The sequence below is a fragment of the Mustela erminea genome, chromosome 14, assembly GCF_009829155.1.
Source record: "Mustela erminea isolate mMusErm1 chromosome 14, mMusErm1.Pri, whole genome shotgun sequence".
Lineage (NCBI taxonomy): Eukaryota > Metazoa > Chordata > Mammalia > Carnivora > Mustelidae > Mustela > Mustela erminea.
The window spans coordinates 17,752,065-17,777,282 of NC_045627.1; the positions used below are offsets into that span (position 1 = coordinate 17,752,065).

Genomic DNA, 25,218 nt, shown 5'->3' on the forward strand with positions numbered 1-25,218 from the left:
ACTGTCCCTGCACATAACAGATGGCCCGTGAACAAGCAGCACTGGTTGAATGAGTGACTGAATGCAGACAGAGCACTGAATTAAGACAAGTTCCCCATTCTCATGAAGAATGCATTTTAAAGAGGGGAGAGAGAGAATAAACCAACAAATAAGGAAACCAAGAAACAAGATGGAATAAGTGCTATGGAGAGAATTAAAAGGAAGATGATGTTATAAAATTCTGGGTGGCTACGCTAGCTTGTAGCCAAGGAGGGTTTTGCTGCCCAAGTGACAAGCTGGGTTATTTATGCCAAGAAGTCGCTGGCCGTGGAAAGATGTGGAGAAGAGCGTCCAGGGGGAAGTAGAGCCTAGGGCTAGGACCTTTGATGGAAACAGCCTGGCATGCTTCAGGTGATGACAAGAAACACACTGGGGTGTGCCAAAACAGAAAAACAGAGATGATTTTCAAAATATTTAATGGCTGCTCCATTATGAACATGGATGAATCATCACTCATTTCAACCGCTGTCTCCCTCTCCCTCCCGTCGTCCCACTTTCCAACTCTGCATGTGTCCTGGATCCAGAGCCCAGAAAGCTTTAGGGACACCCATCTCATCAGTACCATCCTTTTGTTCTCCTCCAACTCTGATCGGGTGAAGGAATACTCCCTATCTGTATTTATTGCATGGAACGTCGGGCAGATCATATTTTCGGTGGGTATTCTGGAACTCCTCTAAGACTGAGTCTGAGACTATCAGCAGGTTGTTTGCAATAGCTGTAGTGTAGGGCCCTGATTCCCAAACTTTAATGCCCTGGGGAAATCCCCCAATTGTCCTGCTAAAATACAGGTTCTAATAGGGCATGGCCTGAGATTCTGCCTTTCCAGATGATTCGGGCACTTCTGGTCCATGGTCCCCACTTTTTGTAGAAGGGACAGAGCTCTGATTCTGAGTCTTGACCCCCTGTTAAAATCCACAAGGGAACTTTTCAATCTCTTGGCCACCCCCAGGCTGTTGGATCTAAACTTCTAGCATTAGAACTAAGGCAGGTCTATTTTTTAAATTCCCCCCAGTAATTCTGCTCTTTGGTCCTGGTGTCACCCAGTCCCCTTGGTCACAGGCTAACTCCTGTAGTCATCAATGAGGCAGCAGGTGCACTTTCAGAAAACAGACCTCCTAGGAATGAAAACCTTACCCTGTCAAAGTCCAAAGAGAAGTCTAAAGATAATTAAGGTTTCAGGTTTTTAAACTTTGTTTTTAGTAAGAGTGTGTTTGTGTTTCTTCCCTTAAGAACAGGCAGGACTTCGTTCTTGGTCTTCGGCTGTCCTAATTTAAAACCTCTGTTATTGATACTGGCCTCTCTTAAAAGAACTTTTCTTTTTCTGAAACCTTTTAGACAAACTAGGGCTATAAAGTGGCGGGGGGGTGGGTGGGAAGGAGGGACCTGGACACTGGCTTTTGCTGTATAGCCCAGTGGAATGAATTAATGGAGTCTGAGGTTTGGGGTAAATATGGTCACACCAGGTTGGCGTTCTCTCCGAACTGATGAAAAAAATTACACCCTTCTGGAGCCCACTGTAATTAACTCTCGGATAGCATTTCCATTATAAATCCCTGTTTTAAGAGGTTTGTTACTCAGCTGTAAAATTTTGCTCTAGGCTACAGCTTGGACATAGACAATTTCAGCTTGAAAGAAGCTTTAAAAATAAAAGCTTTTTTTTTTCTTTTTCATTGAGCAAGTGAAGTGTGGTTTTTAAAAGGAATGAAATACCCACAATTCTCAGACATTCTTTGCATCTTTCTCTATTTTTTCTCCAAGTGGTCTTGATTCCCAACAAATGAAGCCTAGTTATTCACATATTTTAAACCAATTGTTTAAACTACCAAATGTTTGAGGGACTCTTTGAATTAAGGAAATGCATTTTGAGGGTCACGACTCAATAAAAAGGACGGAAAATGTTCTTTCCCGTTTTTCAGATGTGCAGAGCTAGGGTGGAGCAGAACTCTGTTCTTTGAAGATCCTCAAGTCTGTTGTTCATTTTTCAAAGGGGAGTTCCACAAGAAGACAGCTGCATTGAACAACAGGAAGCGCATTCCCTATGTGAACGCTTTCACCGACAGTTTCTCCAGGACTTTCTAAAACGTGTCTCTGTCCTACTGCATGTCAAAATCAACAGTGGTCAATTTCAGGATTAGAAAAAAATCTTGATTTCTGTGTCTTGGTGTCCAGGACTTCTTCTGAGGTCGCTCTCTCCCTGAATTCGGAAGGGAACTGGCACCTTTCTCTGGCTTATGTCGCTCCCCCAACTGGGTACTGAGCAGGGCAGTCTTGGATTTCTCACAGGACCTCACCTGTAGCCTCATTGGCCTTCTATCTGCTCACAGTGAGTTCCTTTTCCCCACCTCTTTCCTCTCCCTCTGACAAAGGATGCCACAGCCATCGCGTCTACCTCCTGCCCAGCTGTGGTGTAACAGAAACCCAGTTGCACATACCGGGGCCCGGAGTGGCTCTGCCCTAGGACCCTGAGTCTGCACAACCTTACTAGGGGTCAGTCTTGGTCGGCCCAAGGCCCCACAGGACTTCGTGCATCCAGACGGACCTTACATAGTGTGATGGTGGCAAGTTACCCTTTATAAATGTATGCTGTTAGCGTGAAAAGTACTATTTCCTCTATGGGGTGCTCAGTCAGTTAAGCGCCCAACTCTTTTAAAGACTTTTTTTTTTTTTTTTTAATTTGACAGACAGAGTTTAAAAGTAGGCGGAGAAGCAGGCAGAGAGAGGGGAAGCAGGCTCCCTACTGAGCAGAGAGCCCGATTCAGGGCTCGACCCCAGGACGCTGGGATCATGACCCGAGCCGAAGGCAGAGGCTTTAACCCACTGAGCCACCCAGGCACCCTAAGCGTCCAATTCTTGATTTCGGCTCAAGGTGGTGAGATCGTGAGATCGAGAGCCAGGTCAGGCTCTGTGCTGAGCCCGCTTAAGATTCTCTCTCTCTCCCTCTCCCTGTCCCCTCCTCCCCCACCTGCCCCACTTGCAAGCTCACTTTCTCTCTCTCTCAAAAAATAATAAATAATAAGTAAAAGTAGCATTTCCTTTGCAAGAGGAGATAATATAAAAACATGGCACATAAAGATTCTATAAACAACTACCAATGGAAGAAAGAACAAAGGTAGGCATTGACTTCAAAAGCACACTTTGAGTTCTTTGTCAATGGTGGTAGGGAATTCAAGGTGTTCTGGCTGTTACCCTCAATCTGATTGGCCGTCTCCATTCTAACTGAAACAGTGACACCTCACATTTTTGTCCAGACATCACCTCTAGGGAATGCCGCCTGACCGTTGCCTACCCCACTGTCCTCCCCTACCCCAGACAGTCTGGATCAAGGCTTCCTCCCTCCGGCTTCCTTCTTCTCTGTCCTCCCACTGTACCCTCCCTTCCCTGAAATGTAACTCCTCAGAATGTCTGCTCTGTCTGCTCTCCACCAGCCAGGTTGTGAGCTCTTTGGGGTCAGAGACTATATCTTATTCATTGTCAGAATCCTAGGCCATGGAGACTTGCCCCAGTCCAATTTTGTTGTATAAATCAGTAATAAAACGAATAAACCAACAATGTGGGAACATAGAGACTTGTGCCTAACCAACTCTTGAAGTCGTTTGCCAGTATCCGATACTACTTTCTGGTTTTATCCATGTTTTGGGGGGAAAAAAAGAGTCTGGTTTTGTTTGACGAGGCTCATTCCTAGCAGTGGCAGTAGAAATGAGAGTAGTAACAGCGAACATTTCCAGAGTGTTCAGTCACTAGGCCCTCTTCAAAGTGCCTTTTTTTTTTTAAAGATTTTATTTATTTATTTGACAGAGATTACAAGTAGGCAGAGAGGCAGGCAGAGAGAGGGGGGAAGGAGGCTCCCCATGGAGCAGAGAGCCCAAAGTGGGGCTTGATCCCAGGACCCTGAGATCGTGACCTGAGCCAAAGGCAGAGGCCTTAACTAACTGAGCCACCCAGGTGCCCCCAAAATGCTTTCTTTACAGAAGCCATTGGCCATAGTTGACGGATGAGGAGACCGAGCTATAGGCCCCATCACTACTGCTGGTGGTTTAAACCCAGTGATTTCCACCTGAACCACCTTTAGTCACCGTGGCCTGTGCATGAGATAAGTCCACTCGGCCGCCTTCCCTGTGTCGTGGTTGACTCTTTTCGCATCAGCGGAACCGTGGCTCTTCTGCATTTAGCTTGGCAACCACCACACCCCCATGCAAAGTCTGTTTCTCTGATCTTCATTTCCTTGTAACGTGCACATGTTTTCCTTTCAGCCCCTAGCTGTTAGTGTTTTATGACTCGGGGAGCTCGAGGAGGCAGCTGTATTGTTAATGTAAGTCATTACCAAGACGTTTCTGCTCTTTTCCACACCCTCATAATTTGTTAAAAGTTCTGGTTTGGGTTTTCCTCACGTCTTATTGCTGACAGTTTTAGCAGTGTATGCCAGCATTATCGGCTGTCTCCAGGGTACCAACTGAGACAGGAAGGTTTCTGTAATTGTCTGAGATCACTTGCCACTTTATACAGTACAACTTGCTCATGTAGGTACACTCTGCTTCCCAGCGAATCCTCTGGCCCCAGTGGGCTATAAAATCATCTGATGCCGCTATAACTTTAAAGACAACAAAATATTAGCTCGGAATCGTTTGCTTTGGTTAACTCATGTTTTAAGGCTGCCTCTGTATGCTGAGAAGGGGGAAAACGATAAGCCGGGATTCTTTTGTGAAATGAAAAAAAAAAATGGATATTTTTCTCATCCTCACTTCTTTTCCTTGCTGATGATAGCAGTTTTCAGTGCTATTCTTATAAGCTTTCTACTAGTTCTTTACCATTTGAAGCATGGATATTAAAAAATTTTTTTGCAAACAGTGGATCATGGCCAGTTTCAAAAGCTGCTCTGACCCAGGTTTTGCTTGAGCTGATAGCAGTTTAAAAATGAGCACCAGTCCAAGGCCACACAGTTCGTTGGGGCCCAAACCGAGGCTGGACTCTGGCCCCCAGACACACGATTCAGTGTTTTTTTTCCCCCATTGTTCCACACCCTCACAGTTTATTGGATTGACATAATGGTCCATACTGTGTCTTTGCAAGAGAAGTTAAAGAAAGAATTCACTTGCTAAAAGCCAATTATTTTGAGAGCTCCAAGTCCTCCTAGATTTAAGTTCCCAAAGAGTAACATACGCACAACCACAAGTGGCTTGCTAGGAGCCTAGCAGAAAAGCGACGTAAAACCGATCTTTCATTTTCTAGCCAAACACTAGCCTGACCTAAAGCTAAGTTAAAACAAAACAAAAGTGCATGTGACATATCTGAGTGCCCTGTGGGAGTTACTATAGACAGAACTGAAGAAGGGATAGTCATCATTCAACTCCCTTAGTTCTTTTTCAGGGAGTTAATGTTTCAGTATTGTGTATAATCTAGTCTAAATTTCAAAAGAATTTCCAGTCTGTCTTAGTTTGCTAGGGCTACCGTCTCAAATAACCATCGCTTGAACAACCAACTTTGACATCTCACGGTTCTGGGGGCTGAACGTGCAAATCAAGGTGTCGGCAGGGTTTGTTCCTTCGGAGAGTTGAGAGGAAGCGTCTGTTCCAGCCTCTTCCATGGTGTCTTGGTCCATTCAGGCTGCTATAACAAAGTACCACCAACTGGGTGCCTTATAAACAATAGCGATCTTTTTCCTCACAGTTCCGGAGGCTGGGAAGTCCAAACATCAAGGCACCCATAGTTTCCACCTGGTAGGGAGCCTGCTTCCTGGTTCACAGATGTTGGCTGTCTTCTCATGTGGCAGAAGGATCAAGAGATCTCTTTGGAGGGGCCTTTTATGAGGGCATTAATCCCATTCATGGGGGTTTTGCTTCCTCACCTTGGGTGTTGGGATTTCAACATGAATTCGGGGGATACATAAACGTTTAGTTTACAATGCCTAGTTCATGGTGGTTTGCTGATCACCTTGGGCGTTCCTTGCCTGGTGGAAGCATCATTCCAGATTCTGCCCTTGACGTCACATGACATTCTCCCTATGTGGATGTCTGTGTCCATAGTTTCCCTCTCTTGTAAGGGGACATGAGTCATATTGGATTAGGGGCTCACTCTATTTCATTATGACCTCATCTTAACTAGTTCTATCTGCCTTGACCATATTTCCACATAAGGTCACTTTGTGAGGTTTCTGGGGCTTAGGACTTCAACATATGAATTCAACCCATAACACTGTCTCTTCCCAAAAGGTTAGTTCTTTGATTAGCTGTACCAAATAGGAAAACCCTGAATATAGACAATATGGTTTCCCATCTATCAGGAAAAGAAAATGTAAGTGGCAAGTATTTACTTTAATTTAATCATTTAATACCGTTAAACCCATTGTATACTTTTAAATAAACTCCCTATAATTCAAGACCACACTACCTGGAGATTAAGAATGTGATGAACAGTTTCATCACCTTGAGATACTGCTTGATTTTTACAGGCTTTCCTCTTGTCTTTTTTTTTTTTTTCCTAGCAGAACAAATATTTTCATTTACTCTGGATGAATTCTTGATAAGTTCTTGATCCTCAGCTTCCAACTCCAATTTATTTAAAAGGTTATTTAGAAGACAGCATCCTCAAATGCTTCCTATGGAGGTTACTGTTCCTTTTCTTATGCTCCCACAATATCAAGTACATGCCTCCATGACAGTACTTTGCATTCATTAAAATATTCTTTGTTTGTTTTTATGCCTGACTCTTCCATTAGACTGTCCATAACTTGAAGACAGGGGTTGTCTGTCTTATTTATAAAACAGTGCATGCTTATTTCCCCAGTAATGCTTGGGATACTGTAAACATCCAATAAAAGGTCATTAAGGATGGGATCAACATAGAAGAGTTTGTAGAGCTGGGACGCTTGAGTGGCTCAGTGGGATAAGTGTCTGCCTTGGGCTCAGGTCATAATTCAGGGTCCTGGGATCGAGTCCCACATCCAGCTCCCTGCTCGGTGGGGAGCCTGCTTCTCTCTCTCCCTCTGCCTGCTGCTCCCCCTGCTTGTGCTCACTCTCTCTCTCTGTCAAATAAATAAATAAAATCTTAAAAAAAAAAAAAGAAGAAGAAGATTTTGTAGAGGCGTACTATTTTAGACCTAGAGGAAGTCCCATGTCAGATTTTATCTAATACAGTCTGTATACCCAATGTCTGTCAATGGTTTGTCAACATACACAAATAATTAACCCAAATCAGTATTCATCAAGCAGATATTTTTTAAGGTAATAGAAAAGCCAATGGTTTTTACAGGACAATCATTATTTGAAATTCTCAGAAGTATAAAACATGGTCTTTTGAAACCCTGTGATTTTTTAAAAAGTCTAAGCATTATAATTAGAAAGTATTTCAGACTGTTTTAGATTTTAAAGCTTTTGGAAAGTCTTTATCATGACAACTTAATTTCAAGTCATAAATAATATTTACTTGAGTATATCCCATCTGCTACTGTGTAGCTAACCTTGGGCAATTACTTTATCTTTCTTTGGCTTTATAAAATATCAAACCACTAGTCAAGGTCACCTTAAACTCCAGAATTCCTTATTCAAATATATATCCTACAACTATGTATTATACATAGTTGCTGTATTCCTAGCTGTATTCCTAGCCTCTGACAAGATACTAGGATCTTGGCTAAAGGGTACAAAAGTGTATGAGACCCGTTGCCTCTGTGGGACCACAATCTGGACACAGTCCCAGACACAGAAGAATGTGACTGGGACACAGAGTAGGTAAGTTATGTAAAAGGCACAGAGACAGTCCGAGATGGCTTCCCAAGGACTAGGAATATTGGACCTGTGCTTTGATCTGTGATTATTGAATGGTTACCTAAGTACAAGAGAAGCTGACTTTCATGGAGAAAGCCTGTTTTCTTTATATTTATTTTTTATAGATTTTATTTATTTATTTGAGCAGGGAGGGGCTGCGAAAGAGGGAGAGAGAGAATCTCGAGCAGACGCCCCAATGAGCACAGAGCCAGTCACGGGCTCGATCTCACAACCCTGAGATCCTGACCTGAGCCGAAATCAGGAGTCCGCACCCCACTGCTTACTTTAAATTTTGTGGGTTCTTTCAAGCGATGGTCAGACCATCTATTTCCACCTGGGTTTGACTCTGAATTGACAGTCGAAATGTCTCTGATTTCGAAGGTGGCATATACCTAACCGAAAGCCCCCGAGGGCCTGATCCCACTCTTCAACGTGAGCACCAGCACCCCTTCCTGCCCACCTGAGCTCTGGAGAGATCCTGAACCTGGAGGACAGAGCCTGAGCTTCGAAGTTCAGGATCGAGGAGGACTTCGGACTGCTGCCATGAGTCAGACACTGAGGGCGGCTGGCCACGGTGGAGCAGCATTTTCAGAAGCTCCCCGAGGAGGGTGGGATGGCAGAGCATGGTCAGAGCAAGAGCCTTTGCACCATGGGAACCATTTCCTCCCTGCCATTATGAAGTCTTTCCACCCCTCCACAGGCCCAGGAGTCACGAGAGCTTCGATTTCCACCCACCTCCATTTCCTTCACTCAGGTCCAAAATAGACAGGCCTCTCCCCTAAGACGAGAGGAAAGCAGCCCACGTTCTTTTGCTACAGAGTGGGAGCAAAGTCAGCTTTCCTCTCCTGCGTCAGCTGCAATGCAGCGGAAACAATCCAGGATCCCTGGTCTCGGCGGGGGTGGGGTGGGGGGGTGGGGGGAGGAGCGGACAAGATGCCACACGGGGGTGAACCTACAAACGGCAGAGGGAAAGAAGGATGTAGAGGGGAACCTCCGTGCCTGTGCATTCACTCAAGTGGTATGTGGGACCAGCAGCTACGAGCCAGGCACTGTACTAAGCACCAGGTAGAGAGCAGAAGCCAAGTAGGAACAGTCCTTTTTCATGGAGGCTGCCTGCTGTGGGAAAGAGAGACAATAGTAAGATTAATTGCATATTGGGGTAGGGGCCCTGATGACAGTAAGTGGAATGTGATGCCAAGTCAGGGGTTTGATGTGTCTTCAGATGTGTAACCTGGGAGGGCTTCCTGGAGGCAGTGACATTTAAGCTAAGACGTGAAGTATGAGGAGCAGCTCTGCAGAAAGACAGTCAGAACGAACCGCAGGTGAACAGATAACACAAACCTTCTCATTCATGCCCTACAACAACTGCTCAAGGTGCTGGCCCTACTCTTCATTGAACCAGCACCAGAACACGGGTGTGAAAGTGTCCTTTCATTGCCGTGTCGGGGCACAGGTTCCTGGCACCGAACAGCGGCTGACCTGAGAGTTTCAGTCGTGCTGGAAAGGAGTCAAGGGCACGTGGCAGTCCCAGTCCACAGTAAGTGTTATTTGTCCGCCTCCCAGCAGTGGAAACACAGAGAAGAGCAGACCTGGTCTTCAGCTATCACTGAAAACCTTGATTTTCTTAACAGTGTCTTGGGCTGTGTTGACTCTAACCAGAACTGACGAGCAGGATCCCGGGGTATGTGGGGTCTCCTTCCTGAGACACGAGACCCTTCTGCCACGATACGGTACCGAACAGACAGAGCAAAGTGCTCCAGATAGGCTGAAGAGGAATGAATTGCCTCTTTCCCTTGATCCTGACGTTCCCAATAAAAGGGGGTGGATGTGGTCTTGTGGTTCTGTCTCTTAAATTGAATACCAGATTTACTCACTGATGGACTTAATCATGGTTGACATCAGAACATGCTTCCATCAAAGGACAGAACTGCTGGAAAACAGAAAAGCTATAAAATGCATCTTTGTAAATAGCCAAATTAAAAAAAAAATTAAAAAGGAAAAGGGGAGAAAAAGCCCTTATCCATCGTGAATCTGGTTGTAAACGGTCCTTCCCCTTTCTTCTCCCAGCCCCCTTCCTGGCCGTACCCCCGCCGGATCCCTTTTCCTCTTTACACCCACCATCCAACCAAAAAAAAAAAAAAAAAAAAGAAAGAAAGAAAGAAGGTGTCACACCATATGTTTCTATTGAACGGTGACTTTCTGGTTTATGAAGAAATATTGGAAGCATCAAGTTGAAGTTCACAGATCTAAGGGCCCGGGCTACGATGTAGTCCTCCCTCCCCGTCCGTTTTCTCTCCTCCCTCTTCCCTTTCTTCTCCTCCTCTCCCTACCCCCTCCCACCCTCCTGCCTTCCTTCCTCACTGGAGAAGTCTTTTATGGCTTGTTTTTGTAAGTCGTGTTCTCCTGTTCCCTGGGGAAATGTGCCCTTTGGCTTCTAGCCAGAGGCTCCCATCTAAAATATCAAGCAGGGCAAAACTAGAACGTTTGCTCTTTTCAAAGCTGGGTTGAGGAGTGTTATTATGTTTTTTTTTTTCCCCTCTGTTTTAATCCGTAGACAAATATGTACGATTCTTCCTTTGAACCTTTGTGTGCAGTATTCTATAGGGAGAGAGAATGGGCATATTAGGCAACGTCCCACTTTCCAGGGGGCTTATAGCTCATGGAACTCAAAACATCTATATAGAAAAAAGAAAATCGGCCAACCAGCTAGTGTGTCCCTACCATAAAACAGTTGTCCCGCAAGAGTCTGTCAGTGTTTGGCAGAGAATGGAGAAGTATTCTGGCTTGTGTTGCTTGAGGACGACAGGGGGCTCTCTGGAGGGGCTGGGCCCAGGGGGCTAGTGGGAAGTGTTGGGGCTACAAGGCTGGAGAATAAGCAAAGAAAGGGAAGGTCTTACCTGAAGAGGAAAGAACGAGGCACAAGGATCATTGCTTCACAACAGATTCCCGGTTGGAATTTACCCAATAGAATGGACGAAAAGAGCTGTCTCCTATGGCACGTGGCAGATTTGCTGTCACACAAGGGCCCGGCCTCTGTGGCATGGAGGTGGCCAGACTCCTAGGTTGGAGCATGAGGGCGACACCGTGGCTGGGGGACAGAGCTTGAAATGTGCTTGCCTAATGGGCCAGGCCCGAAGACGAGACTAGCCCAGAGGGCCACAGGCTACCTCCAATTTATCTGCTAATGGATGTCCTGGGAGCTCTAGAGAGGCATCTGGAGAGGCACCCAAGAGGCTGAAGGGTGCATATAAAAGGGGGCATTATTTTCAGAGACTCTGGCTGGCCCCAGACCCTCCAGGTTGGAGGGAGGAAGACACACACCCTGATCCTTGTGTGTGGCCGGAAGGACCCTCAGCCTCGGCCAGTGGCATGCCTCCCCCACACTGCCTGCCGCCTCTGAGGTCAAACCTAGCTTCACGACCTTAGCCACTGGTCAGGAGGCTTTGTGGATGAAGACATCTAGATCCTGAAGACTGACAGGATGAACAGGAACTCATTCTAGTCTCATGCAACGGTGTGGGTCTGAGTTAAAACATCAACCCTCTGCTAGAACTTGCGAGCTGTCCCCAGGAGAAACCCGGTAGACCCCACATCCTTTGTCTGGTACAAAGGATGTCTCCCGCCAGAGACAATGCCCTGCATTGGTTTGAGTGTCCCTGCAGTCATTCGGCAGTCAATCTGCTAGGTTTCCCGTGGATGTGGGGCTGGGACCGCAGGTGCTGGCTTGGTCATGCGGCCCAGGGGGCAAACTGTTGCATTAATGATTTGCATCCTTGTCGGGGACATTCTTCTCAGCCCCCTGCTGATGTTTTCCTCACTGAGGGGGACCAGTGTTTCAGATAATGAGCTAACACTGAGTATGATGATTTCCGTACACTTTATGACCACCTTGAGCCACTTAAGTCCCCAAACTCTTTATACAACTGTTGTGTTTTAGGTGGGGTGGGTGTCACCACTGTGCTGTGAGATATCCAGCACGCTAGTTGGGCAAGAGCGTCACTGGGGAGGGCTGCCTCATGTCACATTCATTATGCCACCTCTGTGCCATCACAGCGCGGTTCCCCAGGCAGGCAAGAAAAAACCCCTGAGGCTTCCCGGGGGCTTCAAAGACTTTAGCTCCGGCTGGGATTTTTCCTAAAACTTGTGCTTTTTTTTTTTTTTCACTGTGGGTGGAGAGGGAGGCAGCCTTTATTTTGCGTGCTTTTTATCAAACCACCTAGAAGGCTTTTGCTATATAAATCCTACAAGGATGACTCAGTAGGATCTTTCTAAAAGCCACTGGTATTGTGCAAGAAGATGGTGGAGAAAACACTGGAAATCTTAAGAGCTTCTATGGTGAGGTGCACTGGCCAACCCCGAGGCCACCCCCCTCTTCCCAATGAAACTGATCCTATACAGAGAACAAAATTGTCAGGCTACCTTGACTTCTTTGTACCTAGTCAGGCATCGCCAATGGAAGAATGACAAGGGCTCTGCTAAGGGGCTCTGAGGCTGTGGGTTCCAGGACAGCCCCCACTAGGCTTGGCTCGAGGCCCAGTCCCCACTGCGTCCAGGGTGTCTTGGTGCCCGTACTGCGTGGATGCCATCCTTTGAGTTGAGCAGGGCATGGCCCTGCCTATAGCGTGGCTGATAGAGGGCCTGGCTCCTTCACGGGGATGCTAGTCTCAGCTCTTCTGTTAAATAGCTCCTTGGCATTGGGCAAGTCGTAGAACCTTAGTTGTACCTTGTCTGTAAATATTCCCCATGGTCCCTTTTCCTTCTCAGCCAATCTCATAGGCATTTTTGTATCTTCTATATCTCCGTATTATTTGAGAATGTTTGAATATGGATTTCATAGCCATTACCAAGATAGTAGTACATTGGATTTTTGTTTTGTTTTGTTTTGAGAGAAAGAGAGAGAGTGTGATCAGTGGGGCAGGGTGGGTGGGGGTGCAGAGAGTCTCAGGCTGACTCCCCATTGAGCACGGAGCCCAGCATGGGGCTTGAACCCACCACCCTGAGATCATGACCTGAACCGAAATCAAAAGTCAGATGCTTAACCAACTACCCAAGATAGCAGTCCACTTTAAGAAAAAAAAAAATACATATATACACATATGCATACACATGTATGTGTATATATATATAACTCATCGAGGATAACGCAATAACAAAAACAAACAGGAAGTATACTTCAGGAAAGCTGTAAGAACTTTAATTCTGCTAAAGCTTTGGGGGTTTATTCAGCCCTCTTGGAAACACATTTTGGAGTAACTTGAGATTTAGGGCCTAGCAGGGGGAGAAATTGCCGTGGCAATAACCATTCCTAATTGACTTAGTCGAAACAGGAAATCAGAGAGTCCCCTGGCAGTAAAGAAAACATGATTCCCTTTCCAAATTTTAAGAATTCTGATTAGGACTTGTTTTATCAAAGAATGTTCTTGCTGACTTCTTGTCCAGCCTCTTCCATCCCGTAAGCCCTTCAGTTAAAACTGTATCATGTTCGCTGGGTCTAAGGCCCTTTGGGAGCCTTTTTAATGGAGGTAGATTAGTATTCACTTTAAAACAAAAAAGACTAAATGATGAGTGTGCGTGCATTGGGATAAAGTGATTTGGGGAGGTTTTTTTTTGTTTCGGTGTCTGGAAAATAACCGAGTCATTCGGAGAGATTTCTAACTGAAATGTAAATACCACGTTCACGGTCCCTTCCTAGTGTTCTCCTTGGTGAAAAGAGAGAAAGGGACAGATTAAAATGAATTCTAAGGTTTTCAAGGTGGGATTAATTATAGGAATAATTTCCCTCCCTGCATAGATTTTAAATGACTTGAATGTGTTGCCCTAGAAGGTTTAGAACTTTTCTTACTACAGAACTTTCTTTTCTAGAAAACAATGGAGTTTTCCCCATCTGCTTTGGTATCCCTACAACCTCACTAACCCGCCATCACTAACTTCCACACCCGTGGCACTTGTGTCAGTGTGGCCGCCTCTGTCTCTGTGGCACCCTGTTGCGTCGCGCCCCGCTCTTACGATGCCTCTGAATTTTTCTGTGTTTCTCTAGCAACTAGTCTGCAAACTCTTTGCAGACAGAAGCCATGTTACTTATTTTTATGTTTTTATTTTTTCAGTCTTTTTTCTCAATTCCTAAAATAGTGCCTGACAGAGAACAGTTCTTCCTAAGTATTGGGTGCGTTGAATTAAAAAGAGTATTTACCTAGATCAGATTGTTCCACTGCAGGAAACATGTCCGGACTTGATCGGCTGAGGCTCAGGGAAATAGACACAGGTTATCTTTGCTCCTAGCTCGGGAGTTCTCCGTCAACCCCAGGGGCACCCCCACATTCGTCCGCATATGTGGGAACAAGTTCTACCTCTTTCTTCTTCAGTCACAGGGGAAAGAAATTTGGTAAACCCACTCATATTGAGCCATAATTGACTCTAGTATGTTGCCCTCGAGGACTTAGCCATCTCTGTTTATTTGAGCTCTGAACAATTGCTGGTTAGGCTTTACAGCTTTCACTAAGAGTTGACCTTGTGGGAGATTTGAAGGTTGTAATTGTATATCCGACCTCTCTAAATTCTAACCATTGAAAATAGATACAGAGAGCCATGTGGATATGAAAGCATATCCCCAACAGCCTCCTAAAGAACACAGGCCCCGCTGAAGGCGGAGCAGAGGAGAGGGCGCTAAAGGTGATGCTTCTTCGTACTTACTTCTCGGGCGTCCGTGGAGCAACCACGTAGAGGAAAAGTTGGATCTATAGAACTGACTTGGAATGTATTTCCTCCCACCATACCACCAGAATGTCCCTGGCAAAGTCACCAGTGGCTTCCCAATGATCAAATCCCATAGTCATTTCTTGGTCTTAACTGATTTATAATTCTTTGGTTCTATTGAATATACCTTTCTTGAATTTTTCTATGCCTCAGGCTTCCAGGATGTGACCCTTCTTTGATTTTCTCTTCCTTCCCCAACCATTCTTTCATGGGTTCGTCTTTCTCAGTCCATCCCTGAAGAGTTGGCATTTCTGCAGGTTCTTTGATAAGCCGTCTTCTCTTCTCACTCTGTGCATCGTCCATCAGCAATCGCATCCACTTCTGTAGCTTCGACTCTTGTCAGTATTCCAGGAATTCTGTGAAATCTATGTCATCATTCCCGACCACCACCCATATTCAATATGTTGTTCTTCTTTTATTTTTTAAAATATTTTATTTATGTATTTGACAGGTCACAAGTAGGCAGAGAGGCAGGCAGAGAGAGAGGAAGAAACAGGCTCCCCTCCGAGCAGAGATCCCGATGCAGGGCTCAATCCCAGGACTCTGAGATCATGACCCGAGCCGAAGGCAGAGGCTTAACCCACTGAGCCACCCAGATGCCCCTCTTCTTTTTTTAATTCCACAAGTATTTATTGACAAAATACTGTAGGAGTAATGGGGGGGATACAGAGACAGAGACCCCCGCCTTTAAGAAATAAACTAGTAGCAGAGACAGTTGAGTACACAGAGTGAAGTGATGATATCCAAGAGAAATTTCGGGTAAAAAAGACAAAAACAGATCAAACTAGGAGATTTACAGACAGAATGGAGAAAGGAAGGGTGCCTTGAAGGATACTTCAGTGCCGATTAACAGTGAACATTGTTACTCATTCAAGAGTCCCTCCCCTCCTTTTCTTCTCCTTCTCCTGGCGGACGGATGGTCTGAGTTCCAAGGAGGGAACTGGTCCGTGTGCCTCCTCTTTCCTCACTGACCGCTGTCAGTTTTCTTTGGCGTGCTCAGCTGTACGTTGGCTTCCTCTGATAGTCGTGGTCCTCCTGGGACTTCTAGTCTCATACCCCTTTCAGTACTTCTGGATCTGCCACGAAAGGACTCTGCAGTCTCTGAGCTGCTCTTCCTCAGGCTGAGGTTTGCAGAATTTTGCAAGCCTGACTGACCTCAGGTCCATCTACAAAGACATCTGAAGGGTGGGAATTTTCTGAAAGGCACAGGTTTTTTCAGCTTTACCCTGAGATCCTTTTGTAAAACCCACCTCTCCAACTTAATCTCCTCCTCCTCCTCCTCTTTCTTCTTCTTCTCCTTCTCCTTCTTTATTATTATTATTATTATTTCTGTCATTCGATTCCTCTGGGTGGGGAATGGAGAGACTGTGGTATCCAGCACCGATGTCATCCTCTTCTCCCTTTTGCCTTTCTCTCTCTGAGCCCCACCCTTTGTCCCCAAAAGGGTGCTGTTTTCCCCTCTTTGTCTTTTTACATCAAGTCCTATAGCTTTCCCTGCTCGGAGATTCTTGATATAGTGTCCACATTTTAAGTCTTCCAGACTCTACTGCAATTTACAAACATATTTTTCCTCTCAAAAAGCCCAGCTCTTGTGAATCCAAGCTCTCTGGCTTCCAAAACTGTTGACTCTGCCATGAATTTCAAGGACCTGTTTTGAAACTCAAGAACTGGAATTTTTGTTCTTGATGCTGCTTTTGTGTCCTACACTCCTTGAAGCAAAAAGCTTCAGCCTTCTTCAAAGAGTTTAGTGTCAGAAAGGCTAACACATTTTTTAAAAAATTCAGCAAAAGAAAAATACATTGGATTTTATAATGCGATTTTGGATGCTGGTCACCATACCCACTTTCCATATTTACTTAGACGTTCTTCCATTTTGTAATTGTCTTCTAATTTCCTAAACTCTGGTATGAAAATGTAGGATTATTTAGGGCAGAGCATAAGTCAGAGATGTCTCTTGTCTTCCTCAGAGCACCTGGATTCTTTTCTCATTCATTCATTCATTAGGCAAACATTGTTGAACACCAAGAGCTGTTGACAAAAAGATGAATAACAACAGTGTTTGTCCTTCATGAGTTCATGAGTTAATAAGAATTACTATTAGGTAATAAAAGGAAAGTAGAAAGTAAACCAAGATAACTCAAGAGGAAAAGAATATAAATCAGAATGAGGGAGAAAACAAAACAAAATGGGTTCTTAGATATGGTGCACTTGTGCTGACTTTTGGGTGTTCAATGAGTTAAACATTAAGGAAACTTTTATTCTATCCATAGGGACCCGGATGTATGAATAAATGGAAGCACATTTGCAAATCCAACTATTTAATTGTGTCTAGGAAAGGTAAAGTGTCTTTGGTGGTCTGAGGGGAAGGCCGTGGAGAGATGGGATTAGTATTCCCTAAACAGATCAGGAAAGACCTTTCATGCTCATTAGACGTTTGAACTTAACTATGAAAACGACGAAGAATTATACAAGGATTTAAGGATTTTAAGGAAATTCTTAGAAAGGATTTTTGAAAGGTCACTCTGGCCAGTGTGGAAAATGCAGAGAATGAATTGCATTTTTAGGGGACTCTCCCATTAGAAGGGATGAAGGTGAGAAAATTATTGCCAAGTTCAGATGAGTGGTAAGAACCTGATACAGACAATGAAACCCGGAGGAGAAGATACAGAGGCTGGAAAGAGACCTAATCTTCAGGCCTTGGGTGTGGGAGTGGAGGAGAGGGAGGTGAACACGGAAGTTTCTAAAGTTGCTAAGTGATTGTGAACAATAGTTTCAGGCTCCTGGTAAGGAACGGCACATGGAGGGCAAATACTGAGGTGAGATTTGGCCTTGTTCAATGTGACATGTCCACAGGATACAAAGGAGAGTGGTCCATTGGCGAGCTCCCCAAGAGGATCTGTGGCCCACATGGGTGCTGGAGCTAGAAGTGTCACGTGTGATTGCCACCTGAGTGTGGGCAAGATGAGCGATCAGTAGGAGTGTGGAAGCATGGAGAAACAAAAGGGAAGAAAATCCTGTGGAACCTGGTTCAGGCCAAGGAAGAGGCAGCCTCAGAGGCCAGCAAGAAGGAACTCTTGGGAGGAGCGGCAGAGAGCCAAGGGAGGGGGGACACAAAATCCAGGAGAGAGAAAAGAGAGCCCGTGGGCACCAGAGCCCCTTGTGACATGGCTCCTGTGAACGGAAGCCAGATGGGGAGGTCAGAATTCTGCGGCTTCGGGAAAGAATAGGTAGTGAGTTCTGTCTTTTCTAGATTAATATGAATCAAAAGTGGGAGTGGGGAATCAATGGGGGATTTTTTCTCCTTTCATTTTAAACCTGATTCCCAGCATGAAAACCCAGTGTTAGGCGAATGGTTCAGTCCACTCATGACATGAATATAAGGGAAACCCGCTTTAGTAACACGTACAGATAGACACTCTTCCTCAGTGAAGAAGGTTTTGATATAATATATACAAAATATACTTAGGAGAGTCGTGTTCTGCAGCAGTAAACTATTTGCTTTTTCTGTAACCCCGCCCCCAAACTGAACAACAGCAAGATCCTACAGATGTATTCTCCTGCATAGGAGAGAATCAACCCTTTCTCAGCTTTAAAGGTTTTATTTATTTATTTGCGAGAATGAGAGAGAGAGAGAGCATGAGAGGAGAGAGGGTCAGAGGGAGAAGCAAACTCCCCGGTGAGCAGGGAGCCTGATGCGGGACTGGATCCTGGGCCTCCTGGATCATGACCTGAGCTGAAGGCAATCACTTAACCAACTGAGCCACTCAGGCGCCCCCCTTCTCAGTTTTATATCCTATGATTGAGAACACACGAGGATCCCTGTCTGGGCTGAAGGGCTTCGGTACAATTTCCGAACTCCAAAAGAATTGTTCCCAGCCTCTTGTCATATCATGCATGCTTATCATTCCTGTTGTACAGAAACTTTTGGGAGGGTGTCACCGTAGGGTCTAGTAACCCCGCCGGCTCTGCCCTAAGGAGCTATTCTTGCACACGTGAAGCTTCAAGTAAAGGAAAGCATCATAGTTGGGGGCTGTCGTCCTCAGGAGCCCCACTGAGACCTGTCAAGTTTCCCTACTTCCCTTCTGTGTTCATTAGTCACAGAATAAACAGTAAGAGTTGAGAGCAGCCATTGCCTTCCAACCCATCTTAGCTGTTTGATTATATTTCACATGCTTCAGGAATGATTTCTTCCCCCCAGGAAACGTACCCCTGGATTACTTTGCATACCATGGAAAGGCAGCCCTCACTGCTGTGCTGGTCAAGCAGGCAGGGACTAAAGAGAGCATAACCATGTTTGCGGACACAGACTCAATTCCAAACATCCTAAATCATGAAGCACCTAGATTTGGCATTCATGTGCTGAGTGTTGAGGATACGCCGGGAGAACTGGGAAGACCCAGAGGTAATTTGCCTTTCAGGATCAAGGTTTTTTTTTTTTAATCTGGAGAAAAATGCCCGCTTCCCAGCATTGTAATGCCTCCCCCTCTTTCCATAATCTCTGTGGTCAGCATAGCACAGTTTCTAAGAATCCCCACCAACTTGTATATAAGTCGGTGGGAAGGAAGAGCTCTCCTTATGTGCTGCATAGATAGGAACTGGGAAGAATTGAAAGGGAAAATTAAAGTGAATTTTCTTTTTTTTTTTTAAGATTTTATTTATTTACTTGACAGAGAGAGATCACAAGTAGACAGAGAGGCAGGCAGAGAGAGAGGGAAGCAGGCTCCCTGCTGAGCAGAGAGCCCTACTTGGGCCTCAATCCCAGGACCCTGAGATCATGACCTGAGCCAAAGGCAGCGGCTTAACCCACTGAGCCACTGAGGTGCCCTAAAATGAATTTTCTGATAAAGAAATTATTCTGTCTTGGTGTTTATTAATGGCCATGAGTTCCCAAAGTTCATTACCAAGACGAAGAAGAGTCTTTCCCTGATCTGTCAATACTTAAGTCATCAGGATAGAACTCATTTGACCCAATGGAAAGATAACAGTGAAATATATATATATTTATATATATATAGATATATATTTATATATATAAACACACTATATATAAACACACATACACTTATTTATAAAAAAGAAACAGATTTTCTTTCTCTTAACTCAAAATTCAAAAGAAATTCCTCTTAACTCAAAAATATTTGTGCTCATGGAGACTTTGAAGAATTGTCGTTCTGAGATCATGTGCACAGATGACTCCCTACCAAGTGTCCATCCCTCCTTTTTCTTTTTAAACAGAACTGGTATTTATTTGGCTTTCCACCCTTTCCCCAAGCAGCCCTGTAGACTCAGGGGAAGCTAACTGCATCCCCAGTTTCAGACTCAGTCTTGGATTTCTAAACTAGGTAAGATCCAGCCCTCCTGTAGTGTCCACAATGGGGCTAGTTAGTTGGTCATGTGACTTAGTTTCGGACCACAGGGAACTATTTTTATAGCATGGTTGCCAGAGGGATTTTCTTTCTCATGCCCGACATGAATAGGGAAGGTTGTGGTCTCATTGCTAGCAGGAGATACCTAATGAAGAGGAGAGATACCAGCCCTAGGAAAGACTCAACACCAAAGATTTACAGAGGAGAGGGATAAAAAGAATTTAGCCCAAGGGGACTTGCTATGGCTAGTGACTTACCCAAACTCGAAATCTTTCCTGCTTGTTGACCTCCTATTGTGTGAGAGAATTGATTTCCTTATTATCTGAGTCAAAGTGAATGGGGCTTTTCTTTCTTTGCATTTGAAAGCATCTTGAATTGATACATTATGATTACATTTTATATTCGTGTCTGGGCAGACTCTACAAGTCACTGTCTTTGTCTGCCTTAGTGCTTGGATTGGAGAAGTACCAGCCACAGATGGTATCTTCTACCAGTTGAACGCCACACCTGCAATCTCGGCCATTAATGGCTGTTTTAAGCTGGAGCATGGTGTACCCATGGGTGTGCTTGGCAGGATGCCAAAGGGAACTGACAGCTTCAACCCTGAGTCCCCATAACCATTTGTGGGAAGGCATGTGTTGCTAGGGTATACACATCAGATGACTCAGCCAACATATATCACATATAAAATGTTAGGAGCTATAAAGAAATGAAATTGAGGATGAACAAGACACAATACTTGCCGTCAGGGGATATATACTCCAGGAGGGGTTCAGACGCACACACATGTCCACAGTCAGCCATCTTGCAAGCGGCTCACGAACAAATCCCTGATGTCAGAGTAACTAGAGAGCTTTAACCGCAGACAGGGTCACTTCTTCCAGTGAGACTTGGAGAAACTGTCAGGAAATGACATCTTCTCAGGATCTGGGCAGGCTGTACAGAAAGGACAGTCCAGAGAGTCGGAATATCTTCTTGAAAGGAACAGTAAGACGAGATGTTGATGTGGAGTGTTGTACTGGAATACAGTGGGGGGTCTGGGTCTGAGTTACACCTCTGTTGCTTTGGGTCCATTCCTTCCCACTCCTTTAGACGTTGGTTTCTTGATCTGTAAATTGAGAGTTTGGCTGGGTCATCAATAGGGGACCTTCCAACTCTGACGAGTCATGATTCTGCAAGTGCTTCAATAGACGCCAGTGCTGTATACAACCTCTTCATTTTTTTTTTTTTTTTAACCACAGATCTTGCTACTATATTCTTTGGCCCAAAGTTGACCCTGATCATATACTTCTGTATTCCTTTCTAGTGTGTGTGTGTTTGGTGTTTGAGTAGGTCCTAGAAACTGTCCTAATTCACAAAAATCTTTTCACCAGTGAACAAGCTTGCTGGCAAGACATCTCTGATGGTTTCAGAGATGAAAATTGCTCTGAGGAAAAGAGAAAGACTCTTGTTATATTTTCTACGGTCCAATGGAGTCACTTGGAATTGCTGGAGCTTACAGTACTAGCACTAAGAGGAAGACGGCGTTAAATGGCAGCGGCAACACCTGGAGCTTATGATTCCATGTTCTTACTAAATGTCCCCTAGCAGGCCTCTGAGATTTAAAGCAGCCATGGTAACAATAACTGTCTGTTCTCTTCTGACTGAGGAGAGTTTGGAGTGTGGTGTCGTTCTATTAAGGTTAAAGTGGTTTTTGATATGTGAGAAAGGAGAAATAAAATAACATGTAGCAGGGAGAAGGCTACTGTGTTTCACTTAAGAACAGATTGAATTGACTTGTATAGATCAGGACAAGTTCACTTCTGGGTTTTGGTGCAGAGAATAGGTGATCTCAGCCAGTCCTGGTGGTGGTTCTTGGCAAGATACAGAAATCAATTCTGGTTCACTTAAGCAAAAGGAATTTCCTGGGAGAGCATGGATGTGTATTTAGAGGGCAGCTGAGAAAATTACGAAGAGCCCGGAGGACTGGGTTTGGGAAGGTGCAGAAACCAGGGGTCTCCCATTGAGCCACAGAGGAGGGGGAGGGGTGGCCCAAGTGGACCTCTGGTCAGCACACCTGCAGTTAATACTATTAGGTGTGGTCCTTAATATTCTTGCTTTGGCAGTTTAAGACTAAAGATAAGGGGTGAAACATATTTTTCGCCAAAATTCAGATCACCAGCCCATTCTCTTGATGTTCCCGGAGAAAGAAGAAAAAAGATCTGTAGGGGGTTCTGTAGGGGGAAGCATACTCTCTCACCAAGATTACCTCGAGCACATCAGTAACAAGCAGGTTTCCAAAAAAGTGGCATTAGGATGGGGAAGAGATGCTAGGCAGGCAAAAAAATGGCAAACGATGCCTAGGTTATGATACCTACAGTTCTGCAGGTGACCTCAGTTTGTACTCAATTTAAATATGGAGGGAGCTTACTAGCTTATATTACAAGAAGTCCAGAGTTGGGGCAGTCTTTAAGACTGATTCAATCAGCCGCTCTTGAAAGTTAACAAGTCACAAGCGTTTCCAGTGCCCGCCCCCTCCCCCCATCATCTTCAGTGGATTGATGTTGGCCTCTGGCTGGATCATGCTAGATGGATGCAGCATTTCCAGGCATCGCATCCAGATATGGCAAATCTGGAAAGGGAATAAGACATTCTTTTCCTGAGTTTCGTTCTTAGAGTGAAGAAACCGTTTCCAGAAGCACCCCAGTGGACTTCCCTTATATCCCACTGAATCGATTTGAACCTCAGTAGCATCTACGAACCCAGGAAATGGGATGTCTTTGATTTGCTTAGGCTCAATAAAATCCTTCTCCCAGTCCCTGAAAATGGAGATAAAGTCAGCCTTGCATGAGTCATGAGTCACAATGCGGATTGACCGGGTATTTGAATGCAATCAAAGTTTTATTAGAAAGCAGGGTATGTGTTTGGGGGAGGAGGGCACCTGGGTGACTCAGTCAGTTAAGCACCTGACTCTTGATTTCAGCTCAGGTCACGATCTCAGGGTCGTTGGATGAAGCCCTGCGTGAGGCTCCGTGCTCTGTACAGAGACTACTTGTCACTCTCCATCTCCCCCTACTCTCTTTTTCTCTCTCTCTCAAATAAACACATATAAATTTTTTAAAAAAGTAGGGCATGGGAATGAGAGCTGAGAAGCCTTCAGCAGTGTCCAACTTAGTCCATTATGCCGGGATCTAGAAATTCTCTGTAGCAAATTGGCCCATTGGGTAAACTTTGAGTTGGATTTCTCCCTAAACTCTAGATACAATCATTGCAGTAATTCTTACCATCATATGGTACATGCACCATGTACATCATACAGATCCTGCATCTATTGGAGAAGTTTGTAACTGTGCTGGGTGGGAACATTAAGCAAAATCCCAACACACAGAGCCTTTCACAGACAGGGACAGAGCTGAAGACCATCAATGACTTCCTCTTTGAGAGCCAGATCGACAACATCAACCTGTTCAAGGTGTGGTGCTACTCTGAGAGCAGCATGATCAGCAGAAAGCTCTTTGGCTTCATGGAAAGGTACAGCACAGTTCTTGCACCCTCCAGGGAGCAGCCCATACTGGCTGGGTTCCAGCACTTCCTGCAGACCCTGCAGCCCACAGTGGCCGAGACTTCTGTGACCCCTGTGGAGGAGGGCAGGGCCAGGCTGCCACGGCCAGCTTCCCCGCTGATGCACATCGAATCCTTCCTACCAACCCTCACCACTGCCAATGAGTGATTTTAAAATGAATGATCTCAAACTATACATTTGGGTAATTTAGCCTCACGAGATGATGGGCCTCGCAAATTTTCGGCACAAAATTCAGCCCCATCCATATGGCGTTTTAGGGACAATCTTTTATGGCTATCCTTTCTGCATCAAATGTTAATGAAAGGTTGGTGTAATGGGAGGATGGGAGAGGCAGATGGACAGGAAGATGACCGCCTGCCCTCTGTCTTCAGGCAGACTGATGCATCTTTATACCGCTCGCAGATTGAAAGCCAACAGTCTATCTGGTTCCCAAGAAGGTACCCTTGTTACAAAAACTAGAACTAAAATGCCTTAGTTTTATAGCTGAAATTTTCTCAGGCAGGGCCTAATGTGCAATTTTCACTCTTGTTCGTGAAGTTGTTTTGTGCTGTAAATTATGCATTAGCCTCCAAACTGCTGTAAGCATCACCTCTTTTATTTTGTGTGCCTCATCAATAAATTATGCCATTTCAATAATATGCAAATTTCTATCAACATTTTGGGTCTTGAAATTACAAACCTCAAGCTTGTATAAATAATATATGGAAATGTAGATGGTATCTGCAAACCGATTTTATTATTGGGCACTTACCGGTAATGAAGTATAATACTTCGTTGGATGAGTTCTTTATAAAATGTCTAGAAATGGGTCCCTAGCTCTCCTGCATCTCCCTCTTAAAAGTAAAGACATTTACTTGGCTATAGGGGCAATTGATAAAATTTTGACGGACAAAGACCAGTTTGAAGCCCAAAGAAGAGTTTTAAAGAAGCAACTCTCTTAAGAGGCACTTAGGGGTTGGTCTGCATTAGAACTTTCTGGATGCATGTGATGGTCTGTAGCCTGGCAATATTTCTCACAAGCAAACTGAAAATTACTTTGCTGCCAATATTCATATTAAGTGTTAGAAACTTTGATTGATTAAGAAATTATAACTGAGTAGTTTCGTAACCTTGATGGAAATAAAACACAAAACCTTCCTACATCTGTGGATTTGTTCTAGGACAGGAAGCCTGGAATTCTTGTTCTAATTTAGAACCAACCTGGGAGACCCATCTGGCCCAAGGTTGTCTCTGATCCATAAGAGCCACAGGGATGTTTTGGTGGGCAGGGCTCCGAAAGCTGTAGGATGAGTCCAGTGCTGGCCTCCTATGTGGCATCAGATGTATGTTGGCCGCCCCCTCCCCCCCAGCCCCTGATATTATCACAGTTTCATTCCACTTGCATAGGGCCTTATCATGCCAGACTTAGGCGGGGCCCACACCACCAGCCCAGAAGCTTCCCCTACCCCAAGTCTCAAGTAAGGAATTCCTCTTCACCTTCCCATGCCTCTTTCCTTCTCCTACTCACAAGTTGCTTCCTACAGTCCCTCCCCTGAATTCTCTGGTGAGGGTCATTGCCCTGCTCCAGAATCCTGGCATCCCGTGTCCTGGCTCCTCCCCGCATCTGTCTTGATCTCAGCCTCAATCCCACAGGCTCATCAGGGTTAGGTCTAGGACCTTGCTGACAGATCAAAAAGGGACACCTCATTCTCGTGATAATATAATAACAGTCATAACATTAGCAACTAGGAATTGGGCA

General features: G+C 44.9%; 1 protein-coding gene and 1 long non-coding RNA gene across 7 annotated transcripts in view; one reads left to right on the forward strand and one right to left on the reverse strand.

The window, feature by feature from the left end:
- RNLS (renalase, FAD dependent amine oxidase) overlaps positions 1-25,218 on the forward strand; it is a 263,258-nt gene that overhangs the window by 116,337 nt on the left and 121,703 nt on the right. The gene's annotated exons all lie outside the window — the stretch shown is intronic.
- The window catches only part of LOC116573365, a 374,338-nt gene continuing 353,044 nt past the window's right edge, over positions 3,925-25,218 (reverse strand). The window contains exon 4 of the long non-coding RNA XR_004278737.1: positions 3,925-4,627. This is a non-coding gene — a long non-coding RNA (uncharacterized LOC116573365). The remainder of the gene's footprint in view (positions 4,628-25,218) is intronic.